Here is a 12,026-nt window from a genome sequence, read left to right as displayed (position 1 = left end):
GCTAAATGGACAACAACACGAAGGAAGTTTTAAGGGCTGGATCCAAGAGAAAAGCTTGAAGGCCATTGTTTTAGTTCCCGAGGGCCAACTTTCTAGGTGTATCTTAAGCATCGCGTGTGAAACGTTCCTGGGAATTCTAATAAAGTTCGTATGAGTAGTTGTTAACGACATAGTTGCAAAAACACTTTTTCTACCATCCCAACGTGGCTAGTAACCAGGGAAGGTTTTATTTATTTTTTATTTTTCTATTTTTCCACTTGCACGTAGTCATTTATTAACTGACCAGATTACAAAAATAATCATGGTAGATACCTGAGTTCATCCTTCTAATAAGCCTATTGATCTGGTGGGAAGGAGGTGTTAATGCAGCGTCCGTCTGCCCACACGTGGAGCTTTGTGCATGACTCGGTGTTGATTTTGAGGCCTACAGTCACCGAAGGGCAACGAGGAGCTTGGAGGCGCCTTGAGAAGTGGTTGCGAGCAATGGGGAGGAAGCGGGGGGTGATGTGCGCCTTAGGGTCAGAAGAGAGATGAGACCAGTCACCGTTCCCCCATCACTCAAATCCTGAGTGTGATTCCACCCCGGCCGTAGGGCCGGACAGCAGGGAAATGGCCCATAGGTGGTGGATGGGGCACCCACATGGGGTGCATTGGTCGGAGAGGGGCCCCACATGGGGCGACCCTTGGGTGGAAGCTGGGGGCACAGGTGCTGAAAGCATTCACCTGGGGCAGAAAAAGGAGAGAAGCTTTTGGAGGCACCGCCAGAGAGCAGCAGGCAGGACACCGAGGTGCGCCCCGACCACGCGTGGGAGCGGGCGCTGTGGTGGTCGGGATGTTCCCTTGTCTGGTGACGGTGCCGGCTGAGGTAGCCCACCGGGCAGGGCCTGTGGAGGTTTGGAGGTGCCCCCAGGGCCTGCGTGGGGGCCGCTGCGGCCTTTCCTGCCTTCCCCGGCAGCGGCCTAAAGACCTCTACGGTGGGGTGAAGCGGGACTTCAGAGATTCACGATGAAGCACACGTACACGTGAGCACGCACACGTGTGTACAGTTCACGGGATGCCTGTGGGCATGTGCCCCTAGCTTAAAAACTGGGGTGTCACCGGTGTCTTAGAAGCCCTGGTCCTCTCGGGGAGCTCATTGTACGGTAATGCCACTTAGACCATCCTTCTGCCCCAGGATGCCTGGGTTCTGGGTTCCCTTCTGCAAGCAGGACAGTGTTAATATCCTGCCCTGAATGGCAAGTGTGAGGGTTCCCTTAGTAGCCGCGGTTCTAAAAGACTGGTCCCTCACCAACAACATCATCTGGAACTGCATTTTAATTCTTTTACTTTTTAGATTTTTAAAAAAGATTTTATTTACTTATTCATGAGAGAGAGAGAGGCAGAGACCCAGGCAGAGGGAGAAGCAGGCTCCATGCAGGGAGCCTGACGCGGGATTCGATCCCAGGACCCCAGGGTCACGCCCTGGGCCGAAGGCAGGTGCTCAACTGCTGAACCACCTGGGCATCTCTTTTTTTTTTTTTTTTTTTCAGAGAGAATGCACGAGAAGGGGGGGCAGAGGAGGAAGGGGCAGAGGGAGAGAATCTTAAGCAGGTTTCACCTTGAGCCCGGAGCCTGTGTCAGGGCTCAACTTACTGCCCTGAGATGACTACCTGGGCCAAAACCAAGCATCAGGTGCTTAAATGATTGAGCCACCCAGGTGCCCTGGGAGCCTCTTTTAATTCCAAAAACATTTTTTTATTTATTTTTATTTTTTATTTTTTTTAGGTTGGAGAGTGCTTTAATGGGGAGCGCTCCTGGGCGAGGTTCCATGACTCGGAGAGGTGGCCAGCCAGAGTCAGGGAAGTCGCCCAAAAACACTTTTTAAAAAGATTTTATTTATTTATTTATTTGAGAGAGAGGGAGGGAGAGCTTGAGCAGCAGGGGAGAGGGAGAAGCTGGCTGCCCGCTGAGCAGAGAGCTCCACGTGGGGCTCTGTCTCGGGGCTGGGATCACCACCTGAGTGACGGCAGATGCTCAACCAGCCGAGTCACCCAGGCGCCCCTTTTAGTGCAAATTCTTAGGCCCCAATCCCTGAATTAGACGCTCAGGGTCAGAGTCCGATAACCCATGTTTAAGGAACCGTCTCAGGAATTCTGCCGCATGTAGCGCGTGAGAAGCGGTGCCGCAGCATTAGCACAGCAGCGCACACAGGGTGGAAACACGCTCAACTTTTTTGGAGAAATACCAAGCATTTCCAGGGTGACTATTCCGATTTATGCGTCTACGAGACTCAGCGGGTGTGTCTCCCTGGTCCTCCTTACTCTCCTCTATGTCTTATTGTTTAGGGTCACAAATAGAGGAGGCTTCAACGATGCCCCCTGCGGCCCTAGGCTGCATTTCTCTATTAATGGGCTTGAGCCTCTTCTCACATGTTTATGAACTAATATTTTCTCCACTAATATTTTCTCATGGTGAAAGGACTACTTGTGTCTTTGCCTACTTCTCTTTGGATTTCAAATGGATTTGTAGGACTTACTTATTTATCCTCCGTAATAATCTTTTGTCATTTTATGTGCTGCAGACATCATCTAACAGGTGCTCGGTGTGTAATCTCTGTGTTGGAGCTTTTGTTGAACAGAGTTCTTCATTCCAGTCGTACTGAACTTGTCAATCTTTTATGGTTGGTGTCTTTTGTGTTTTTAGAAGTCCTTCCCTATCTGGAAGTCGTAAAGACATCTGTCCTCTATTGTTTTATGAAGTTTTATCCTTTGGTTTTTTTTTTTTCTTTCATTATGACATTTATGTTGTGTTATAGGTATATACTTTTTTTTTATCGTATGATTAATTGGCCCAGCGTCTTTTATTAAGGAATCCATCTTTTAACCACTGATCTTTAAAGCCCAATCTGTCTTAAACCAACTTTCCATATATATATCCATATATATATATATATATGCAGGTTTGTTTCTGAGCTCTCTATTGTGACTTACTCTGATCTATTGGTTTATATCTCTACCCAGATCACATTGTCTTATAGCTTTATAAAAAGTCCATATCTGACCAGACAAGCTCCTTGATGTTTGTTCTGAATAAGCAGCCTGTTTATATTTAGAATCAGCTTGTACATTTTCTTTTTTCTCTTTTTTAAAAAATATTTTATTTTTTACTTTTTATTTATTCATGAAAGACACAGAGAGAGAGAGGCAGAGACACAGGCAGAGGCAGAAGCAGGCTCCATGACGGGAGCCCAACACGGGACTTGATCCCGGGACTCCAGGATCATGCCCTGGGCCGAAGGCAGGCGCTAAACCACTGAGCCACCCAGGGATCCCCTCACCTTGTACATTTTCACAAAAAACTCTGGGATTTTGATTGGATGGCATTTAGTTTATAGATCAATTTAGAAAGAATAGACATCTTTATGACTTTGAATCTTGTATCCATGACTTCCTTCATTTTTGAAGTCTTCTTCAATGTCTTTGAGTATAATTACACATTTTCCCCAGAGCAGTATTACATATATTTTATTAAATTCATTCCTAGATACTTTATAGTTTTCAGTGCTATTGTAAATTGTATCATTTTAACAAATACTTTTGCTATGTTTGGGGATAGAAATACAACTGGCTGTTTTATGTATTTTTTTTTTTTGTAGCTGTGATCTTTTTAGAATCTCTCATTCTAATAATTTGTTGCCTCTGTTGAGTTTTCTATATACAAGTAATGACTGTTTTGTATCTTCCTTTCCAATCTTTTTACCTTTTTTTTTCCAGGATAGCTATGAGCTCTAGTATGCTGAATACAAGTAATGATTATAAGCGTCCTTGTCTTATTCCTGTATTTGAAGGAAATATTTTCAATGTCTGATGAAAAATGTAGACTCAAAAACTAATATCGCTTGTGACCCACAGGTATAAAATCCTAAATGCTACACAACTGAATCTAACAGCATATAAAAATATATATCCTGAATATATATCCTGACTAAGGAAGGTTTGTATCAAGAATGCAAGTTTGGTTCATTAAACAAAAGTTGAATGTTCTATTTCACATTAGCAGATTAAAGGAGAAAAATTATTTGCCATTTATTAATTTATAAAAGTTACACTAGCCTCACACAATGAGTAAAGAGTGGTTCTTTTACTCATTTATTTGCAAAGTTTGTTTTAAATCAGTTTATCTTTTTCTTGGTAAAACTTGCATATACAGTTATCAGCACCTGGCTGTTTTCATTGTTGTTTCAAGTTTTTATTTAAATTCTAGTTAATTGGGCAGCCCGGGTGGTTCAGCGGTTTAGTGCCGCCTTCGGCCCAGGGCATGATCCTGGAGACCTGGTATCGAGTCCCGCGTCGGGCTCCCTGCATGGAGTCTGCTTCTCCCTCTGCCTGGGTCTCTGCGTCTCTCTCTCTCTCTGGGTCCCTCATGAATAAATAAAATCTTAAAAAAAATTCTAGTTAATTAGCATATCGTATAATATTGATTTCAGGAATAGAATTTAGTGACTCATCACTTACATACAACATCCAGTGCTGATCATTGCAAGTGCCCTCCATAATACCCTGCACCCCTCAGGCCAGGCCCCCTGCCTTCCCCTCCAGCAACCCTCAGTTTTCCTCTGTAATTAAGAGTTTATGATTTGCTTCCCTCTTTTTTTTCTTCCTTCCCCTGTGTTCATCTGTTTTGCTTCTTAAGTTCGTCACGTGAGTGAAATCATATGGTATTAGTCTTTCTCTGACTTATTTCATTTAGCATAATACCCTCTAGTTCCATCCACATTGTTGCAAGTGGCAATATTTCATTCTTTTTTATGGCTGCGTCCTGTTCCAGTGTGTGTGTGTCGTGTGTGTAATATTGTACACTCACACACATCTCCTTTATCCATTCTCCAGTCAATGGACATTCAGGCTCTCTTCATAGTTTGGCTCTCGTGGACATTGTGCAATAAACACTAGGATGCATGTGTTCCTTCGAATCTGTATTTTTGTGCCCTTTGGGTAAGTGCCCAGTGGTGCGATTGTCTATTTAACTTTCTGAGGATGCTCCACGTTGTTCTCCAGGGTGGCTGCACCAGCTTGCGTTCCAGCCAGCAGCATCTTGGGGTTTCCCCTTTCTCCTCCTGGCCAACATCTGTTGCTTCCTGTGTTGCTAATTTTAGCCATTCTGAGGTGTGAGGAGGTATCTCATGTGGTTTTGATTTGTATTTCCTTGATGATGAATGATGTTGAGCATCTTTTCATGTGTCTGTTGGCCATCTGGGTGTCGTGTTTGGAAAAATGTCCATACGTGTCTTCTACTACCTGGCATTTTTAAATGGAAAGATTAACGATTTAAATCTAATGTTTATTTTTCTCTTGATTTGATTTTGATATTTTATATTTTTTAGTAATTTATTCACTTCATTTAAGTTTTCAAATCTAAATTATTTATATGTTCCTTATTTATTCTTTGTGGTATCAGATTTTTTGTTCTCTTTTTCTCTATTGTGTCTTTTCTTTCAGAAGTTTGTCTCTTACTAGTCTTCAAGGAACTTGACTTTGTTTACCCCCATCTTTTGTATTTTTTTCCATTTTTTAAAGATTTTATTTATTCATGAAAGAAACAGAGAGAGAGAGAGAGGCAGAGACACAGGCAGAGGGAGAAGCAGGCTCCATGCAGGGAGCCTGATGTGGGATTTGATCTCGGGACTCCAGGATCACGCCCTGGGCTGAAGGTGGTGCTAAACCGCTGAGCCACCCGGGCTGCCGTATTTTTTTTCCATTTTATTAATTTTTATTTGTATCTTCATACTATTGATTTTCTCCCTTCCCAAATGTTATAAGAATGGCTATTCATAACCTGGGAAATAGCTTTTATATCTGATAGGCAACGTGACACTTTATTCTTTTAAATTTATATTTCTTTATCTGTGATATTGAGCATAGTCTAACAACATATTTGTTAGTTACTTGTGAATTTGATGTGAAATGTAACAGATGACATCCAAGACTGAGGAAACTGTATTAAAAAAATTTAGAGGGGGATCCCTGGGTGGCTCAGTGGTTTAGCGCTGTCTTCAGCCCAGGGCATGATCCTGGAGTCCCGGGATCGAGTCCCACATGGGGCTCCCTGCATGGAGCCTGCTTCTCCCTCTGCCTGTGTCTCTGCCTCTCTCTCCCTCTCTGTGTCTCTCATGAATGAATAAATAAAAAATCTTAAAAAAATTTAGGGACATATGTTTAGGGAATGATATAGCACTGTGTACATTCTATGTTATATGATACGTGTTTTATCGTATTAGAATCGCTTGGTTACATGGTTTGAACTCTTTAAGGACAGACACGAATTCATACTTATCTTTGAGTTTTAGACACTATCACATGCATTGGAAGGTTAGACATTGTCTGACTCTACCAAATAGATGGGTGGCTGGATAGATGGTGGATTAGGAAAGTAGGGTATATTCAACTAATAGAGAGGGCGTTGACACCTTGTTTGCAGAATAAGAATAATGTTGAACCCGTATTCTATTGGCGTGAAGAGCCTGCAGTGCAGGGCTCCTGCTTTGATAGTTGCTCCTCTTGTAAGTCAATGTGGTCTGTAGCCTTTCAAAGAGACAGTGGAAATTGTGATATTCTTTATCAGTATATGGAGCATGGAGGTCAGGGCGAGGGAAGAAAGGATGGAGCATGTTTTAAACAGGGAGCAGGACCTTTATGAGTTACAGGATAAAAGATTTATTATATGAATTAGACCTTATGCAACTGTCAGAGGGGCTGGAGAGGTGAAGATCCAGGAGGAAGTTAGGAGTCCCTCACTTCCAACCACTGAAATGGGACTGACCGCAGAGGGAAGGCCGGTGTGTGTTGCAGGTTGTGTCTGTGGGAGGCCGGGCCACTGGACGGTCTCTGAGGGCCTGCCCGCTGCCGGCCAGTCAGTAATAACGAAGAGCGGGGCAGAGTGAGGGAGAGTGAAAACAGGTTGCTGGAACTTGTTGGCACCTCCGGGTCTGTCACCGCCTCTTGCCACAATGACCTCCTGATTCATTTCCACCTTTCAGGTCTTGTGAAAATTGCTCTTTTGGCCAACTCCAAGCCAGAACTGTGAAGGGTAGAGGATGCCTGGAAATGTCGTTCCAGCTCTGCAGGTTGACACGGTGCCATCCAACACAGGACTTCCAGAAGGGAGCACCCTTCCAAGGGTTACAGAAGCTGAGGCTTAAAACTAGATTCTACAGTGGGGAGGAAAGAGGCCTAATTGCAATGATTAGGGGAAGAACTGAGAGGAGAAATGCCCAGAGTGCTACATCTAAGAGAATAACTACGAGCATAGTGAACAGTGCCAAAATGTGCACCGTTTCCGATTTGGGGATGTCGTGAGCACAGCCCTGGTGGTGAAGTTGGAATCCTACTAAGTCCTACTTCCTGCACGTACCCTTCCTCATCCCATATTTATTTATTTATTTTTATATATTTATTAAATATTTATTTATTTTGTTTATTTGAAAGAGAGAGTGAGCGAGCGAGCAAGCAGGGGGAGGGGCAGAGGAAGAAGCTCTGTCCCCTGGGGTTCTGGGATCATGACCTGAGCCCAAGGCAGATCTTAGCCAACGAGCCACCCAGGTGGCCCCACCTCATCCCATATTTAAATGATGGTGCCCTTAGGAGTTCTACCTATGGCCTGCTGCTTCTCTGCCTCAAAACGTTTTTCTCCCACCGTTCCACTCATAGCTACATGTTCAATTACCAAACGAATCTTTCTAAATCTCTACGTCCAGATAGTTTCCTGAAGCAGTAGTAGTGAATTTACACCAGCTTCATAGGCTGCATGTGCCACAGACACGTTAGATCCAGCATGTCTGAAACACAACTCGTTATCTCTGGCAGCCACCTCTATTGTGTCTGTAGTAGTGGCTGACGTCCCCACGTGTTCAGCTTCCAAGCCAGAAACTCAGGAAGTCACCTCTGACTGTTCCTTCTTCATTTCTGATATACAGCCTGTCATTGGATGTTTTAATCATACCTCTTAAAAGATCTCATTTATTTTCTTTCCATTCCTGTTATCTTAGTCCAGTGGTTCTGCATTCTTGCCTGACTCTTGCAATGGCCTTTTCTTCTTTTCTTTTCTTTTCTTTCTTTTCTTTTCTTTTCTTTTCTTTTCTTTTCTTTTCTTTTCTTTTCTTTTCTTTCTTTTTCTTTTCTTTTATTTTTTTTCTTTTCTTTTATTTATTTATTTATTTTATTTTATTATTTTATTTTATTTATTTTATTTTATTTTATTTTATTTTATTTATTTATTTATTTTATTTTATTTTTTTATTTTGCAAGAGAGTGAATGTGGAGTGCCCGTGAGTGGGGAGGAGGGGTGGAGAGAAAAGGTGAGAAAGAATCTTAAGCAGACTCCACATTGAGTGCAGGGCCCGACATGGGACTCGACCTAACGACCATGAGATCTTGATCTGAGTCAAAATCAAGAGTCAGTTGCTCAACCGGTTGAGCCACCCAGGTGCCCCTACAATGAATGGTCTTTTTCTTCTTCTTCTTCTTCTTCTTTTTTTAAAGATTTTATTTATTTATTTATTTATGATAGAGAAAGAAAGAGAGAGAGGCAGAGACACAGGCAGAGGGAGAAGCAGGCTCCATGCCAGGAGCCTGATGTGGGACCCGATCCTGGGACTCCAGGATTGTGCCCTGGGCCAAAGACAGGTGCCAAACCGCTGAGCCACCCAGGGATCCCCGAATGGTCTTCTTTTTATTTTCTCTATAGTGGAAATTGTTTTTCCCCATTTTTAAACTTTTTAATAATAGTCACCATAATAGTAGCGTTGTCCCAGTTTATAAACTAGTAAGTAGCAGAGCCAAGATTTGACATCATAACTGTTATTCTGCTTCAAAGGCTTTGGTCAAGTTTCTTCTCTGAGATTCGGTGTCCCCACCTATAGGATGCAGATAGTGTCATTACCTACCTGCAGGGCTGTTGGGAGATTGAAATGAGTTAATGCACGTCCTCCATGTGGTACATGGATGAGCAGAGGCAAGCAGACGGCGCTCAGTCATGCTGACATTCCATCTGTGGGGCAGCTGGAGTTTGCACCCTGTCACCCTGGCTCTAGCTCTGGGAGTCTGGTCCATTCTGCTAACGTGCTCTGCTGTTCAGGATGGGAAATGCTGCCGACAGGCTCCCCTTTCTCAAACCTCAGTCTGGTCATGTTCCGGTGGCCCTTCTCGCTGCAGGTCGCGCTCCCCCAGTTCCACTTGCTGCTGTTTCAGGCCCTGCGGTCGCCGTCTGGAAGCCGGAGACCCTCCTGGTGACTTGTCGGAAGGTCGTTAGTGGGCTCACACTAGGTCACGGGGCCCGTATCATTCACCTGCTTCATCGCATCACGTAGGCGTGTTACCAGCTCACGTCATCACAAGCAGAGGGGAAGGCACAGTGCAATAAGCTGCGTTGGGAGGCCCCGCATAACTCGAGTCACAGCCTGTTGTATTTTTGGCTGCTGCTGGTGATCTCTTACTGGGCCTCATTTACAAATTCGACTCTATCATCCATGTACGGGTATAGGAAGAGACAGTGTGTGTAGGGTTCAGTTCCGTCCAGGTTTCCGGCCTCCATTGGGGGTCTAGGAACAGTATCCTGATGGGTAAAGGGGAACTGCCCTGTTTCCTTTTTTAGAAACCTTCAGCAGCCCTATAATTCCAGTAAGACATTCCTTCACACAGCCACAACGTTCATGTTTGTCTGCTTATTTATATTATCTTGCGTCTGCTTTTCTCCTTTAATCCTAATCCGTGGAACCCCCAACATATTCTTAATATCCGGACATTTTCCATGCTGTTTCATACCTCAGCACTTTTGCACCTGTGATCCCTTCTGCTTGAAATGTGTTGTCTCCCCCGCTAGAGAGTTCCTAATTGTCCTTTGAGATTCAGTTCAAATCTTACCTCTCTTAAAAAACCCTGAGCTCTCCCATTCAAGTACTAACCATGTTGGCAAATTGATCACCAATAAAAAATAAATTTAAATAAAAAAAACCCCTGAGCTCACCTGAAGCAGATTTTGATGTGTCTATATTGATAGTCTCAGAGCCCTTAGGACATTGTGTTTTAATTAGTTGCTAGTGGGGCTGCAAGCTTTTGGAAGGTTCTCATTTTTGCAGCCTTAGATCCTAGCTCGGTGCTCAGTAAATCTACATGGAACAGATGAACAAACTTTAAAAGACCGTTTATGCTATTCCCATGGTAATCATCTATTTAGCTCATGGTAATGGAGAGCTCTCGGTGTCAGGATTGTGTCAGCATTTTCTGTTCTTTAAAAATATTTTATTTTTTATTTTAAAAAATATTTTATTTATTTATTCCTGAGAGACACAGAGAGGCAGAGACACAGGCAGAGGGAGATGCAGGCTCCCCGCGGGGAGCCTGACATGGGACTTGATCCCAGGACCCGGGGTCACGCCTGAGCCCAAGGCAGACACTCAAGCGCTGAGCCCCCCGGGTGCACCCCTCTTTTTTAAAGATTTTATTTATTTATTCATGAGAGATACACAGAGAGAGGCAGAGACCCAGGCAGAGGGAGAGGTATTTATTTATTTATTTTACTGAGAGAGCGTGCACTCACAGGTGTGAGGGTGGGGGGGAAGGAGAGGGTCTCAAGCAGACTCCACACTGAGCCCAGAGTGGGGGCTCCCTCCATGACCCATGACGTGAGCCAAAGCCAAGACTCAGCTGCCTAACCTCTGGGCGTGCCCTGGCCCTTTCTTCCCTCTTTACTGCTCTACCTACAGCTGTGACTTGTGACCATGGGGTGTCCTAGCTTGCTGTGGCGTGGGACGCAGTTTCTTCCATGCCCCATCAACTTAGCTTTGTCTGTTTGGTCTCTAGAAAGTGTGGCTAGACGTGTGGCTGCAGGCGCCCTGTGTCTTACGTCCTCTCGCCTTCCTGGGGGGCCTGTCCCGCCGTGTCCGGTGGGGAAGTCTCCCCTGATGTCCGGGACAGGCCGTGCCTCCCTTGGCTCAGTGATGTGTGGCCTGCTGAGGAGGCGGGAGCCACGGGCATGGCGCTGGCTGGTTTTGGGCCTTCATTCTTTCTACGCTCGATCCCTTATGCTGAAGTGTTGCTTTATATTTCTATTCCCTTAAAATATTGAACAAAAAAGCTATTTTTTCCCCCAAAGGAAACTGTATTGTTAGGATCACTCCACCTCCAAGCCAGAACCATGTTTTCATTTTCCTTACCTCTTGGTTGGTTTTTGGCACACGCTCAGCTCCTGGCAGACTCAGAGCAGGGAACGTTCTCGTGGAAAATTGTGCTTGTGTATGTATATGTGGATGGGGGAGAGGGAGGGGGAGGTGGAGGGATGCAGGAGGAGGACGGCTGCGCTGGCCTCTTCCCCAGCATGGGAGGCGGCATCATGCAGGGGGACAAGGTTTGCATTGTGGTTTTCTGCTCCCTGATCATATTTATTTTTTTTTATAAATTTATTTTTTATTGGTGTTTGATTTGCCAACATAAAGCATATCATCCAGTGCTCATCCCGTCAAGTGCCCCCTCTGTGCCCGTCACCCAGCCATCCCCACCTCCCGCGCACCTCCCCTTCCACCACCCCTAGTTTGTTTCCCAGAGTTAGGAGCCTCTCATGTTCTGTCTCCCTTTCTGATATTTCCCACTCATTTTTTCTCCTTTCCCCTTTATTCCCTTTCACTATTTTTTAAATTGGGGAATAATCTTCTTTTTCATTTAATTTCTGGAAGTTAAGTATACAACAGGGTAAAATTGTAAAGTTACATAAAAAGTAACAGAGGCAAGCTTCATCTCCACTCCTGCCCTCTAGTTCCCTTGCTGTAGTAGCCGCTCCTCTTTCCTGTTTTCCTCCAGAGAGAGTCTATGTATATGTAAGTCTAGTGGCACATCACTTAAAATACAAAAAAATCATATTGCCTGTGTGATCTTAGGCACATCTCTTGAACTTCAGCACAATTTAACTTCTTTAAATTCCTAGATGGAAATACTAAAACACACTTGACAAAACCCACACGGTGACAATTAATGAAGTGCTGTTTGTAAACGGGCTTG

Source organism: Canis lupus, chromosome 15, assembly GCF_011100685.1.
Source record: "Canis lupus familiaris isolate Mischka breed German Shepherd chromosome 15, alternate assembly UU_Cfam_GSD_1.0, whole genome shotgun sequence".
Lineage (NCBI taxonomy): Eukaryota > Metazoa > Chordata > Mammalia > Carnivora > Canidae > Canis > Canis lupus.
Note: the sequence above shows the minus strand (reverse complement) of the source record.